Here is a 16,778-nt window from a genome sequence, read left to right as displayed (position 1 = left end):
AACTAGACTGATGCCACCAGACTCATCAAACTTCCAAATCACAAATATCTATTTTTGATAACTATCTGTTTATTCCACATTACTAATATAAATCCAAGTGAATTAAAGTATAAGCACATTTCTCTGAACCTGATGTCACCATAGACCATCTGTATCCTGGCATCTGCCTCATTCCAACAATTGGTATCTTAATTATAGGCACAATTTTTTTGAGATCCCAAAACAACCACTACGGATTGGCTAACAAATAAAAGTCACAAAAAGTGAGGATGAAATCTATCACCAGTTGGATAGAAAACAGGACGGGGAAAGAGTTGGGAAGTCAAGGGAGAAACAGTAGAGGCCAGCAAATAAGCACCAACTCAGTGCTTGAATTATTTTATCACTTTTTAAATGCATTTAATTAGTTTTTCATATCTTAATCTAGTTTGTATTTCCTTTTAACTGGAACAGCAAACCAACAGAAAAAAAAGAGTATCTATTACTCACCTGTTATGGAAGCTGAGCCAACATCATCAAAGACCCACACCACTCAGGCTATGCTCTCATTTCACTCCTACCATCGAGAAGAAAACTGTGACCTCCAGGTTCAGGAACAGCATCTTGTCAACAAGCATCAGGCTCTTGATCACCACACAACATTCGAACTATGGACCATCTTTGGTTGAATTACGGACTTTGGGGTAATTTGCGCACTAGTATTGGGGTTATTAATTTGTTTAATTTAGTTTGTTATATATTATCTATATGTAATGTGTTACAGGCCTATTACGCTGCCGCAAGTAAGAATTTCATTATTCTCTTGTGGATACATATGACAATTAGCCGCTCTTGACTCTTGAGGAAGCAAAAACTGAGAGAAAATGTGTGAAGGAATGGTACAAACATTGAATTTTCCAACTTCAAATAATACACTACACAACCTATCTTTCCCATGCCCCCACCCCACTTTCTCCCACATCTCCCATCCACTCCCAATCATCCTGCGCCCTTTTGCCTTCTTTGTACCTTCATCTCCCATCCCAAATCCCCCCCATTTCTCTTTCATTTACCCTCTTTCCCCTCCCCTGGTGCCCTTTCACCCCATCCCTCTCTTCATGTTTTACATTTCACTCCTCCTCTCCTCTCCCTATCTGACACACTTTTGTCTCCTTTTCACCTCTAGCTTTTGTCATTTACTCCACCCATCCCCTAATCGTACCTCCCCTCACCTGTATCCACCTATCACTTGTCAGAGTTTGTCCTTCCTCCACCTCACATTTCCAGCCCCCACCACCCCCCCCCCCCCCCCCCCCCCCCCCCCCCCCCCCACCTACTGTAATCAGTCTCAAGAAGAATCCCGACCCAAAATACCACCTGTCCATTCCCTCCTCAGATGCTGGCTAACCTGCTGTGATCCTCCAGCACTTTGTGTTTTGCTCAAGATTCCAGCATCTGCAATTTCCTCTGTCTCCAAAGGGCTGAGATGATGGTGCACTTATCAGAAATCATTCCTCAAACTCATAATCCATCTGTACTTGGATGCACAATGCTCAACAACAATAAGGGAACGAAAGCTAGACACTAAATGCTAGAATAACTCAGCAGGTCAGGCAGCATCTCTGGAAAAAAGTAATAGGTGATGTTTCGGGTTGAGATCCTTATTCAGATTGAGAGTCAGGGGAGAGGGAAACCAGAGGTATGAAAATGCACAGAACAAATCAGTGCCGGCACCAATAACTCAAGAAAGGTGTACTTTGGTGTAAATCAGCATCTGCAGTTTCTTACTACACAATAAGATAACAAGAATGTTGCCAAATATGGCAACATTATACTGTCTCATTGTACTACTATTATATACATGTACTGTATCTGAGATGCTTATCTAAGGTATCTAAGTGTTTATGTATAGTGATACTTGTACTGAACTGCTTTCGGAAGTGATTTGCACTGCACCTCGATACATGTGACGATAAAGTAGCATTGAACCATTGAGTAAGAGTGACTACCCAGCCAACGAGAACAGATCGCTTGATCCCAGAGTTAGGTGAGCAATAGACAGGATAGAAATGGTTTAGTAATCTTCCATTTTTTTTTCTATACTTTAATGTATAATTTCCATGATAGCCATGAAGTTTAGCTTGATACATGTTGAACATCAAGCTGGAGTCTTGTAATCTTCCACACATTTTACCTTACCTTGTAAATGGTTTTAACTCTGATTGACTTGGATGCTAATGTTTCCCCTGAAATGAACCTAACTTCTTACTTCTCTTGATAAACACTGTTTGTGATGTGAATGAAGTGTACCTTTTGCTTTTATAGGTTTAGTTAGAATTGTTTTCCTTTGTTTCCTTGAAGCTGCTGTCTGATTTTGTTCTTTGGGATTGATCTTCCAATTAACCTCGGTGATGTGTCCTTTTTCTCTGAAGCAGCTTCTTGTGTAGAGGTAGCTGGTCCTCACTTGCATAGAAGTGCAGCAAAAGGTTTATCAGCCAGAGCAGATAAGTAGAACAAATGCTGACACTGCAATATTATTAATAATAATATAGTGATAGATATGCCAGTAGAGTGAAGAAGCTAAACCATGCCAGGTTCATTAGATTAAATCCTCTGTTAACGACACACTCAGATGTAGTTAACACCATCCTATACGTCCGTGTTCTCAATGGGACACACAATTCAACATAAAGGGTATGAAGCTGGGTTGTTGTCAGTGTTGTTGGGTTGTTGTCAGTGTTTGGAGCTTTATTATCATTTCCTGCTGGCTGCCTTATTTCTGCTGTTTCTTGTCCCTGCAATGCCTTTCTGAAATAATATCTTTCAATAAGGATTAGCAAAATCCCTTGGCCATTGCAACATGATGTAGGATTCATGCAGCAAGCAATCAACTTTTTCATAGCCTGCACATTGTTCTATTCCAATTTTATAGCAACCAGAAACAATCTCGTTGTCTCTGTACTGTACACTGACAATGACAATTAAAGTTGAATCTGAATCTGAATCTGAATCATGTTCAGCACAGACATTGTGGGCTGAAGGGCCTGTTCCTGTGCTGCATCGTTCTGTTCTATGAGATGTGTGAGTTTGAGGTGTGGGCATCTGTAACAATAACAAATGCAGTTTGTTCTGCCCTGGATTCAGAGCTCTGACTATTAAGGTGAACAGTAATAGACTACATGACACTATCTAAAGAAGAGCACAGAACCTGATGGACATTTTAGATAATAAAAACAGACAATGCAAGAAGTGCTTCATCAGGACTGATAAAAGGTCATCGACCGTGTAAATTAGCTCTGTTTCTCTCTCCACAAATGCTGCCGGACCTGCTCATTATTTCCAGAATATTTTGTTTATATGCCAGATTTCAGCAGCTCTGATTTATTGTTGTTGTTGCTTTTTTGTTCTGTATTCTGTCTAGCAGCTCAGCTTCAGTTTTGGGGGCCTTGATGAGTGTAGTTACATAACAGTCCGGCTGTCTGGAAATTGCTGACATCATTTCAAAAAGTGATTCATCAGTTGTGAAATGTACAAGGGCATGATAAGTTACTATGATACATGGACTTTCTCTCTGGTTACTATTGTGGTTGCAAAGAAGCAGATATATTAAGCTGCTACGCTTAATGCTAATAATGACTGATTGATATGGTTGCCCAGTTACCAATGCAATCAAAGGTCGTCATCTACAGAGAAGATAGGGTACAATTCCGTGCTGTCTCACACTGAAAATCTTCCTTGGATCAATTACGTTGCATCTACTTGTTAAGTTTAAATTTACAACACGATTAAGTGTCAGATCAGACCCTGCAGCTCTGTGCATTCTCCAAAGTCATCTGCCGTGCAAGCAGCAGGTAGTTGTCAGGATAATAACTAATTACAAGGACTTGACATTTTAAAAGCTGCTCCAAACTTTAGTGTTGGGAAAAAAAAGCACTGAACTTACCGAGTCAGCTGGGACTCAATGGTGATGCAGCGTTGAAAGCCGGCTTCAGAGATCTGAGACAAAATCTAAGCTGACTCACATGTGATGCTGAGAGAGTGCTGCAGTGTTTGAAGTGATGTCATTTGGATGAGGTGTTATAATTTGAGCCCCTTTTACATCCTCTGATAGGTGTATCCGATCATAGAGTCATAGAGTGTGGAAACAGGCCCTTCAGCCCAACTTTGTTGGAATATGTTGGAATAGTCCCTGCCTCAACAATCTCCTCTGGCAGCTTGTTCCATACAACCACCACTCGTTGTGAAAAAGTTGTGAAAAGGCAGGGGGCCCTGTGGCGGCTCCAACGGGTCGGGCCATCCGAACTGTCAAGCCCCTCGCCATGGGAATGGTTCAGTCCAGAGGCGGCCCTTAACCAGAGGGTTTAAAGGCAGGGGTTTAGGTGCCATCTTTCTCTCGTGGACTTCCCTACAACCGGCAGGAGCAAAAATTAAGGTGCCTCTCGAAATACCTGACTCCTCTCTTTCGTTTCGAGACCTACGCACCACACCCCTCAGATTCCTATTAAATCGTTTCTCCTTCACCTTAAACCTATGTCCTCTGGTCCTCGATTCACCTACTCTGAACAAGAGACTTTGTGTATCGACCTGATCTATTCCTCTCATTATGGTGACAGAAGGTTTTCTCTGGAGTCCTGGCCAATGTATCCCTTGTCCAATATTATTGTAAAAGAAGAATATCTGACATTGCTGTTTGTGCAGCCTTGGCCTGTTGTGTTCCCTACATTTCCTCAGGGACTACGCTTCAAACGTAATTCATTGGCTATAAAGTACCCTGGGACATCCTGCGCCTCATATTTCTAACACGTGAGAACACCGACTTCCAAAGTATTGTTACAGAATAATAAACGTAACATTCAATAAAGACAACAATTGGCCAGGTTGATCTAAAACTTCACATTTTCTCAATAACTCAGCGGGATAACACACAAAACATAAAACACCAAGTACAGGTGCACAACCTTTTATCCGACGATCCAAATAACGAAAACCTCCGAATAGCGACATTTTTTTCGGTCCTTGAAGAAAGGTCCTTGAAAACGTTCACCGAGGGCGGCCCGCAGAGGTGACAGCGGAACCTCCGGTCGGTCCTCGAAGAAAGGGGAACTAAATCCCTATTCATAAAAGAGAAGGTGAGGGTATACTGCGCGGGAGGGTTAATAATTGACAATCTGCTGCTACCTGCCCGCTGAGTTAAAACGTTCCCACGGTAGACTCACGATACACAGTGTATCGTGAGTCTTGCGTGGGAACTTTTTTAAGTCAGCGTGCAGGCAGCAGCAGATTGTCGCTCCCTTCAGTTTCACCCCACCTACACCCCTCTGCTTCCCGGCCATGTGTGTGTGACCCCATCCCTCCCCTCTCCAGCTCCCCGCTCATTGCACCGGCGTGGGGGCTTTGCACCGTCTTTACGTCGGCGAAGGCAGCCAGCAGGTCAGTGCAGTCACCGGAGACGTCAGGACCAATTGGACGTCGACCACCAGGCACACCGCAAGCACGGAGAACCCAGAGACCCACAGCCAGCAGCAGCCCAGCCCCGCTCCAACTACAGAGGAACCTGGGTTGCGGATGACGGGGCGCAGCTCGGGGCGTCGTAGGGGCCCATCGGGGAGCGGGTTCCTGTTGGTCCTGATGTCTCCGGCCACCTGCTATCCTCCGGGAACTGTACCGCCCTTGCAGAAGAGTGGGGTTGTTTGCAGTTGCAGAGGGAGGGGGCAAGGGCGGTACAGTTCCCAGTCTCAGCTCCAGTCCAGGTGGGTGGCCGGAGACGTCAGGACCAATGGGACAGCGACCCCCAGGCCCACTGCAAGGACGGAGATCCCAGAGACCCACAGCCAGCAGCAACTCCAGCCCAGCCCCGCTCCAACTCCAGAGGAACACGTAGGGGCAGAAGCTGATGGTGTGCAAGGTGTTCTTGGGGTGGCGCAACTCGGGCTGTGGGCAAACTGCCACTTGTCGCCGTAGCGGCCCATCGGGGAGCGGATTCCTCTGGAGTTGGAGGGGGAGGGGGGTATTGTGCTGTTTGATCGCCCCCTGCTATCCCAGGGACAGGGAGACACAGCGGCTTTTTAGACTGGTGGGCAATCGCTTCCAACGTTCTGCCCACACAGTCAGTACACCTCTCCTACACTGCATTTCATACAAACAATTATTCTGCAAGAAAAAACTACATTGAAGACTCAAACTCGCGACCGAGTAACTGCCGGGATCAAGGCGCAAACTCGCGACCTTGCGGATATGAGCCAAGCACTCTACCACTGAGCCAGCCATTAAAATCTACGCTCAAAAATTTCCATTCCGAAGACCGACAAATTCTGAATTACGAAAAGTGTCTGGTCCCAAGGCTGTCGGATAAAAGGTTGTGCACCTGTAGCTTTAAAGTTCAACCCCTGCTGAACTAATAGATCATAACCAATGATTTAAAATCTCAAAACCTACAAGGTAGCGCAGCGGTAGAGTTGCTGCCTCACAGCGTCAGAGATCCAGGTTCGACCCGACTATGGGTGCTGTCTGTATGGAGTTTGTGCGTTCTCCCTGTGGCCTCGTGGGTTTTCTCTGGGTGCTCCGGTTTCATCTCGCATGCCAAAGACGTATAGGTTTGAGGGTTAATTTGCTTCGTTAAAATTGTTCCTAATGTGTAGTATAGTGCTAGTGTACGGGGTGATCACCAGTTGGTGTGGACACGGTGGGCCAAAGAGCCTGTTTCCGCACTGTATCTCTAAAGTAAACTAAAGTTAATATCTGCCTCACTTTCTATGTCAGCTACCACATACTTAGGAATATACTCTTCTTCTTAGACAACTACTAGGGCCAAGGATACCTTGCTACCACTGTAGTTCTATGAATTCAGAATGTAGTTGATTAGGACAATCTGCAACTTGCAGATCTGGGAAGGGCAGGAGTTGCTAGAAGTTGTGAAGCATTTGGGCAGCTTCTGAGGTGGTGCATTCCATCCAGTGGTCACATCATGCATTCCCAACAAACTTGTCACTGCCATCATAAAATCATAGAGCTACACTGCGTGGAAGCAGGACAATTAACTCATCTCATCTATGCTGACCAGGTTGGCATTTTGGGCTTGTCTATTTTTGCTTGCATTTGGCCCAAATCCCTCTAAACCTTTCCTATGCAAAGGAGTGGAAATTAGAATATAACCAGATTGGCATGTGATGGTTTCTGTGAATGGGCAGTTCACTGACAGACCCTGTCAAGTTTAACATCCTAGGTAGACAAAAAAAGCTGGCGAAACTCAGCAGGTGAGGCAGCATCTATGGAGCGAATGAATAGGTGACGTTTCGGGTCGAGACCCTTCTTCTTTGTCTGCCTTCGATTTTTCCATCATCTGCAGTTCTTTCTTTAAGTTTAACATCCTTGTCTTTTGGGTAGGGTAAGAGGCAATCTTTCCACTTGTAAAAATGTGTCCGGTACAAAGAAGGAGAGAATGGATAAAAGAACAAAAGTTAGTCACAGAATTTAGCATAGCAATTTTAGGTTACATTTGAGTTGATTTTTAGGAAACCTGTGATTGTGGCGCAGCGGTAGAGTTGCTGCCTTACAGCGCCAGAGACCTCGATTAGATCTGGCTATGGGTGCTGTCTGTATGGAGTTTGTATGTTCTCCCTGTGACCATTTGGGTTTTCTCCGGGTGCTCCAGTTTCCTCCCACATCCCAAAGATGTACAGGTTTGTAGACTAATTGGCTTTGGTTAAAAAGAAATTGTGAATTGTCCCTAGTGTGTAGGTTTGTGCTAGAGTAAGGGTATTGTTGGTCGGCGCCGAAGAGCCTGTTTCCGCACTGTATCTCTAATACTAAGCTAAAACTAAAGCTAGTTTTATTGCAAGATACTTTACGTGTACAAATAGCAAAGATTTAACCATTGAATCGTTTGCATTATTAAACCTGCAATATATCACATAGTTGTATATTACAATCATGTGTTTTTCATGTTATGTTCAGAATTTGTGAAAAATTCTTATCAAGTCAGGTAGCATCTGTGGCAAAGGAAAATAATATTTCAGGATGACAGCTTTCTGGATTTCATTTCAGATTTTGAACATTGATAGCATTTTGTCTTTCAAGAATTATATTCAGTCTATCATATGTTTCCTTCAGATTCCTTCACAAGTTGTCACATTTATATTAGCCCTGCTGTATCAGTTCTAGCCAAACAATGTCCATGTCTAAAAATGCTGGGGACATTCAATAGGATAAAGAAGTATCTTCAACCTGAAACATTAGTTGTTTTTCTCTTTCCACTGATGCTGCCTGACCTGTGGAGTGTTTCCACCACTTTCTATTTTTATTTCGGATTTCTCAAATTTCTGATTTCCAATACCCAATCAGTCTGAACAAAGGTCCTGACCCGAAATGTCACTTATCCATTTCCTCCAGAGATGCTGCCTGACCTGCTGAGTTACTTCACAACTTTGTGTATTACCCTATTTCTGTTGCTTTGCTTTTAAAGTAAATCCCCTCTCCAGGGAAAAGTTCTGCTATGGAGTTCACTATGGATTCAGGGCAAATTGCCATTTCGAAAACAGGAAGGCAGATTTTTATCTAAATGGAGTCAAGTTGGGAAAATTGGAGGTAAACAGGATTTGGGGGTTCTTGTTCATCAGTCACAGAATGCAAGCATTCAGGTACAGCAGGCAGTAAAGAAAGCTAATGGCATGTTGACCTTCATAACAAGAGGAGTTGAGTATAGGAGCAAAGAGGTCCTTCTGCAGTTGTACAGGGCCCTGGTAAGACCACACCTGGAGTGTTGTGTGCAATTTTGGTCTCCCAATTTGAGCAAAGACACTCTTGCTATTGAGGGAGTGTAGCATAGGTTCACCAGGTTAATTCGCGGGATGGCGGGACTGTCATATGTTGATAGAATGGAGCGGTTGAGCTTGTATATTCTGGAATTTAGAAGGATGAGAGGGTATCTTATTGAAACATATAATTTTATTAAGGGTTTGGACACGCTAGAGGCAGGAAACATGTTCCCGATGTTGGCGGAGCCCAGAATAGGGGCCACAATTTAAGAATAAGGGGTAAGCCATTTAGAATGGAGATAAAGAAACACTTTTTCACACAGAGAGTTGTGAGTCTGTGAAATTCTCTGCCTCAGGTGGAGGCTTGTTCTCAGGATGTTCAAGAGAGTGCTAGACAGAGTTCTTAAAGATAGTGGAATCAAAGGATATGGGGAGAAGGCAGGAACAGGGTACTGATTGTGGATGATCAGCCATGATCACATTGAATGGTGGTGCTGGCTCGAGGGGCCAAATGGCCTGTTCCTGCACCTATTGTTTATTGTCTATAGTCTATTGTCTATAGGTGAAGTTGGCAACTTTAATCAACATGGACTGTTTCAGAGCTTATGGTGAATGAACAATGCAATGCAAACATTAAAAACCTATCAACTAACGATAAATATGCACTTGGTTAGTAATTAAGATTCCACTGTATTAAGCAAACTCCATTTGGAGGCATGACAATTATTAGCTTAGAAAAATGTTTTTTATAAACTTAAATCGAGGGGAACAAAACCATAAAATTAACCTTTCTTGAGCCCAGGGAGGTTATTTCCCAATAAGTATGATTCAGTAAGGTATAAAAAATTCAACTGAAGTTGATGTAGCGAGCCATAAAATGTGTTTTCTGTTTACAGTGAGCATGATTCATAAAACGATTTTGTCGAGTGTTATCAAATCAAATCATGTGTTGGTTCCATGTGCAAAGGCTGCAGTAATGGATCCTGTGGAGGAACAGGATATCAGTGACAGCAACTACTGGACTTCAGTGTTTGAATAAACTTATGTGGCTGCCAGAAGTTGCCATCAACTTTAAAAGTTTCACACAGCGTTGAAGGCAAAGGATGACAGTTGTGTTGTCTTTACGACTGCAAATTCAGAACCAGCACCAAGCACTCGAGGCACTTTTCATAAAAGGGCAATCTACTAATTAGATTTGTTTTTAAGAGGAGGAATACTTGCGGGATGCAAACGATACAGGAGAGGTATTAAATGACCCGAGACCCAGCGACTATTTTCAAAGGGGTTAATCAAATCAAATAGTACATCAAGACTACTTGTAATTCATGTTGCAGGTTTTGAAGCAAAATGCTTCTTATAAAGTAGTATGGCGCCCTTATACCTTATGAAAGAACAGATTTATTTGAGGAACACATGCAGGTTTCGTCCACAGCTTCCTCTAATAAGTATTTCTTTCATTGCTATTAATAATCTACGAAGCAATATAAATAATCTTTCATTCAAACTTCCAAGCACAAGAGGTTGTTGATGCCTCGTTGACCTGCCACACGATTTCCTTCTTTGCCTGTTGGAACACTTGTTTTATCCTGATTTGCTCTATCAAACATTAGAAGCGATTCTGTTTCTCTATAATAATTCACAAGCTCTGATTTACTTGTTTCACGTATCCTCCATCACAATTAGAAATGAAACCACTATTACCTGCTTTGCGCATTTTCTTATTAAGAAGGTGCATTAATAATTCACCCTCATTATTGGTGCTTTATCTCTAATTGCTATCGTGTTGGTGTTTGGGTGGACACTCCACCTCACCAATTTATGGAGATTACATGTCAGGTCTGGATCCGAGGGCCGTCTTGCCACAGCTTTGGAGAGCTTCTGCCATATTGAACCTAGTTGCTGGGCTCCGAACCTGACACCCACTATTACTGAGTCACTTTGGAGCTCCTGAACTTGAGCATAGTTATGTGAAAACTTTATGGGCCTGTCCCACTTAGGCGATTGCAGGAGACTATGCGGCCGCCACATGGTCGCCACATGTTCGCGGGTGGTTGCCGCGGAGTCGCTGTCATGGTCGTGAGGAGTTCCCACATTCTGGGAACTAGTCGCGGCCTCATTATGGTCGCCGAGAATTTTTCAACATGTTGAAAAATTAGCGGCAACTAGAATGAAGCCACCATGGAGAGTAGCGAGAATTCTCGAGCCGTAGGTGGGTCGCCAGGAGGTCCTAATGGGTTGCCAGGAGGTCCTAGTGGGTTGCCAGGAGGTCGTAGGTTCTCGTAGGTTGTTGCCGGTGCTGACCGGTGAATTTCATTGGCTCATTGGGGGAAAAAAACGTAAGCATTAGTTTTCAGAACCAAGGATAACCGAACGGTAATGTTAATGTCTGCCAAGCTTCACAGCCGTGTATCTCTGGCTTATTAAAAGCTGTCTGGCTTCTTAAAAGTTGTCTCCACTCCTTCTCCCTCCTTGCTGTGGAGATATCTTAAAGAGGTGCACAAAATCATGAGGAGAATTGATGGGGCAAAATGTCTTTTATCCAGGGTAAGGGAATCGAGGACCAGAGGACATAGATTTAAGTTGAGAGGGGCAAGATTTAATAGGAACCTGAGGGACAACCTTTTTACATGGATATATGGAATAATCTGCCAGAGGAGGTAGTTGAGGCAGGTACAATAATAACAATTAAAAGTCACTTGGACAGGTACATGGAAAGGAAAGGTTTAGAGGGATATGCATCAAGTACGGGCAAATGGGACTAGCTTAGAATGGGCACCTTGATCGGCATGGACAAGTTGGGCTGAAGGGCCTGTTTCCATGCTGTGTGACTCTCTGTGACTCTAAATTAATTTGCTTAATCTGCACAAGCTTCAGCCGACATAGACAGTGTACCAAATTAATACTGCCTAACTCCAATGATATCAGTCAGTGCTAACCACATTGGTTTGCACTTCAATAGGGGCCCACTTTAGTGAGTGATGAGCACACCTTAACAGACAGACATCAAAAAATTGCAAATGCCAAAAGTCTGAAATAAAGACAGAAACAGCAGGTCAGGCAGCATCTGTGGAAAGAAATACAGTGATAGTAAAGGATCGTGGATGCAAAATGGCGACTACTGTTCTTTCTATTGATGCAGCCTGATCTTCTGAGTGTTTCCAAAATGTTCTGTTAGCATTTAACATTCAGCTGCCTTGCAGCATTGTGGATTAAGCAGTGATTGCAAGAGTTCTTACATTCACACCGCTCTGAGGTGTTGAGACTGCCATGCCACAGAATCACAGGCATGAGAGAGCCAGTACCTGCTTTACCAATGATGTACTGGAGGATTTGCAAGAGCAGGTACATAGGAAAAGATGTCCCATATCTGCATAAGATAGCAAGATGCCCTTCTGAAAGTAATGGGAGTAGATAGTCCCAGTAACAAATAGAGGAGTTAATCTCCAAGGATTGGAATTGGTGTCAAGGGTTATGGGATTAAGCTTGGAAAATGGGATTCAGTGGCAGAGATCAGCCATGATTGAACGGCGGAGTAGACTCGGTGGGCTGAATAGCCTAATTCTACTCCTATAACTTGTGAATGTGAACTTGATATGGGTTCAACATCACAAGTTGTCCAATTACACCACACACACGAGCAATACCATTTAATGTATCAAGCACCTTGAACTCAATAAACCCATCAATAAAGTTATTTTTCCATGCATCACAGCCCTATCACTCAACCACTATTTTCTCGCTGGCTTGCACAACACTCTCATAGTCTTCATCTTGCATCGACCGACTCCATGCTTTTTGTCCGTTACAAGCACATCATGCAAGCAACTTACATGATATTCCCTGACACCCAGAGAAAACCAACATGGTCACGGGGAGAACATACAAACTCCGTGCAGACAGCACCCATAGTCAGGATTGAATCTGGGTATCTGGTGCTGTAAGGCAGCAGCTCTACCACTGTGCCACACCGCGTGTCAGTGGGCATGTTAGACTTATTCAAACAGGCTTTGAGAACATCCTTGAGTATTTTCTTTGTGCACTTGGTAATCTCGTGCTGTGTAGGAAGGATCTCCAGATGCTGGTTTGCACAGAAGATAGACACTAAATGTCATAGTAACTCAGCGGGTTAGGCAGCTTCACTGGAGAAAAGGAGTAGGTGATGATTCGGGTCGAGACCTTTTTTCAGACTGAATTCTTCAGATTCTTCAGATCTCTTCTTGTGAAGTGGGACATGATCTACGTTTTGCAAAGTTTTTCTGTGGACTTTCATTGTCAGGGGATTGCTATGCAGAAGCCTGAGATTGGCAAATGTATTTTGTCTTGCAGTGTTAACTGTGAAACCCAATCCTTCATATACTTCAATAAACAAGTCAACAATGACTTGGAGATCAGCCTCCTGAGGTGCACACATGGAAGAGTCATCTGTGATCTGTGGTTCGGTGGCTGAGGTTGCGGTGGCCTTGGTTCTGGTGCAGAGAGACTATAGTTTCTCATTTATTCAGTAGATTGGCTCCATTCCAGCTGAAAGCAAGTTGGATGTGGGGTGCAGAATTTCTGCAGAAAGATTGGACAAAATGTTGGGGGTTTAAATCAGTGTGAAAGGGCAAGAGTTTTACTGACGGAAAGTTGGGTGGGGTGATCAAACGCGTCGCACCAGTCCTGGGCTTTGGGGACAGAGCGGGTTCCATGGGCATGAGGTAGTTCTGATCATCAGTCGGCTGGTGTGAATTATCCCCCTCCAGGCTACCGACTCGCCTCCTCTCCCTTCCATGTGATTCATTATGTGTGTTAATTTGGTTTAAATTTTAGTGTCGGTCCACTGTGACATCACAAAACGTGCACGTCAACTTTGTTAGCAGAAGAGCCAGGTGGATCGAATTGTTTTGGGGATATTTCAGTGGTTTGGCAGATGCCGTCACATCATCAATGGTCCAGAAAGGACAATGGTTCACAAAGTCAAATGTAAGTAGTTCCGTACTAAAAATGATAACTCAAGTCATCAAAATAAATATCAACAAATTATTATCTGTGTGAGAAAGAACTGCAGATGCCGGTTTAAATTGAAGGAAGACTCAAAATGCTGGAGTAACTCAGTGGGTGAGGCAGCATCTCTGTAGAGAGGGAATGGGCGACGTTTCAGGTTGAGACCCTTCTTCAGACTGATGTCAGGAGATGCGGTGGGACAGAGATACAAGTAGATGGAGACAGTGGGAAAACTGGGAAGGGGAAGGGGAGAGAGAAAGCAAGGGCTATTATCTGTCCCTGGTTTATCTATTATACTCTTTGTAAACACATTCATGCTTTATCCATCAATTTCTAGCTTATTTCTTGGTATTTAACAAAAAAAAAATTTAGAGCTATTCTTTTTGTGAATTATAATGGAAAACAGGTGCCTCCAATTGATAACATGTTCAACAAATGACAGCAAAATGCCATTGCTCGCTATGTATAAGCAGCAAATCATCACTTGGCATTTCTCCAGGGCAGCTCCCAGGCTCTGGAACTCCCTCCCCCAACTGATCCGCAATTCCGTGTCCTTCACCATCTTCCAGTCCCGCCTCAAGACCCATCTCTTCACCTCTGCCTATCCTTAGCCCCACGTGCCGTCCCTTTTCATCTGTGCATTAATTGCCTCATACTGTGTTTTTTATTGAATTCTGTATTTACTTTGTGTACTAGTCATGTCTCTACTATTTATTTCATTCCCCTTACATGTTTTTCCTCGACCTGCTAAAATTTTGTAAGGTGTCCTTGAGACTCTTGAAAGGCGCCCATAAATAAAATGTATTATTATTATTATTATTACTCAATTCTAATGTTAAATAAAATCACTTCGTTACCTCTGAAATATTTTCCACATACATTATACATGGTTCATGTGCTTGGTATATAGTTTACATATGTGCTTTTCCTTATTTTCCAAATAAACTGATCGTAACACAACAGTCGTGACTTTTAGTGATGTCAATAACATGGCATCAGCAACAAAGACAACTGAAAGGCAATGTTTCTTTCAACTTAAAGTGTGAATGTCATTTGCCTTCACAGAAGCATCAGGAAAGAAGAATCTGCCAACTTTCAGGTGCAGGGATTCTGAGCTTTGGGAAACCATCTGTTAAAGAACAAAAAAAAACACACAACATAAGACATGGAAAGTATTGTCAGGACAACTTTTGTGAATTGCTAAATGTTTTGATGGATATAGAGACTGAGCATGCAAAACAGCCCCAAATCAAAGCAAGGATAAAAAGAAGAACAAATATCAATAGTGAGCCCTCTGCTATTATCATCTGGACAGTGAATTTCTGTTCCTATTGAATGAACCAGGACCTGAAGAATCCAAAAGTATTGATCAAATGAGCCCACTCCAGATTGGCTGGGACTGGGATTTATCCAATCTGCCTCAGGTACTTGTCGCTTAGGGTACAATAGACCAACGATGCAATAATTACATATCTTTGTTAATATTCATTAAAATAGATCTCTTTGTTCCCTTTCACCTAGATCTTGTCTCAAATTCAATCATGACAGCTGTGGAATTTCCTTCCACCTATATCCCTCCCTCTGGCTTTACTTTTCACTCCTCTCCTTATCTGACCCCCTTTTGTCTCCTTTTTATCTCCAGCCTTTGTCCAACCATCCGCCTATCTGACCCACTTCACCTGTATCCACCTATCACTTGACAGACCTTGTCCCAACCATACCCCTTTTCCAGCCTTCTCCCCTCTACTACAATCAGTCTGCAGAAGAGTCCCAACCCAAAACATCGCCTATCCATGTCCTCCCTACTCCGGCACTTTGTGATTATATTTTGTCAAATGTCATGTTGGTTAATTTTGTGCAATTAAAAAAAATAACAGCGACTAATGAAATCAACCAAGTTACTGGATTGTCGCACAACCCCATCTGGTTCCCCAGTGCCCATCGTGTGGGGAAATCTGCCTTCCTTGCCTGGTCCGCCCTCTATGTGGCTCCACGGTCATTCATGTCCTTGACTCTGAAATGGCTGGAAAGGGCAACTTAGGTCAGGCTGGTGTTATCCAGATCTTAAAAATTATAATCAAAATGGTTGGGCATTTGCCCTTATCCTCCAGTAGAATTCCAGGTGTTCAGTATTGCTTCAATGCTCAAGCAAGATGCAAAATGCTAGGGTAACCCAGCGGGTCAGGCAGCATATCTGGAGGACATGAATAGCTGACATTTCGAGTTGGGACCCTTCTTCAACTTCAATGCTATTTACTACTCAGTGAATAAAATTATTTCCCAGAGTGTCACCTCTGGCGATCTGCCTTCCACACCCTCCAACCTTATAGTTCCCCAGCCCGGCACTGCCCACTTCTACCTTCTGCCCATAATCTACAAATGGAACTGCCTGGTAGACCCACTGTTTCTGCCTGCTCTTGCCACATAGCTTGATTCCATCCTATTCTCCATTGTCCAATCCCTTCCCACCTACATCCGAGACATCACCACACGCCCTTTAACTCTTTAATAACGCTTAGTATCTAGACCTCCAGTCACTCACCTTTACCATAGACATCCAGTCCCTCCCCCACCAGGAACGTCTCAAGGGCCTCCACTATTCCCTTGAACAAAGACCCAACCAGTTTTCCTCACCAACACTCTCCCCCACCTAGCGGAACTTGTCCTCACCCTCAGCAACTTCTCTTTCCACTCTTCTCACATTCTCCAAGTTAAAGGTGTAGCCAGGGCATTCACATAGGCCCCAGCTATGCCTGCCTTTGTTGGTTACCTCAAACAGCCGTACACTGGTCATATCCCCCAACCCTTTCTCCACTACATTGATGACTGCATTGGGGCTGCTTCCTGCACCCATGCAAAATTCAGGAACTTCATTAACTTCACCACTAATGCCACCCTGCCCTCAAATTCGCCTGGACTATCTATGATACCTCTCTCCCCTCTGTTGATCTCTCTGTCTCAATCACAAGAAACAGACTATTGACTGATGTCTACTCCAAACCTACAGTTTCCCACAGTTATCTTGGCTACGCTTCCTTCCACCCTGCCTCTTGCACAGATGAT

The sequence above is a fragment of the Leucoraja erinacea genome, chromosome 15, assembly GCF_028641065.1.
Source record: "Leucoraja erinacea ecotype New England chromosome 15, Leri_hhj_1, whole genome shotgun sequence".
Taxonomy (NCBI): domain Eukaryota; kingdom Metazoa; phylum Chordata; class Chondrichthyes; order Rajiformes; family Rajidae; genus Leucoraja; species Leucoraja erinaceus.
Note: the sequence above shows the minus strand (reverse complement) of the source record.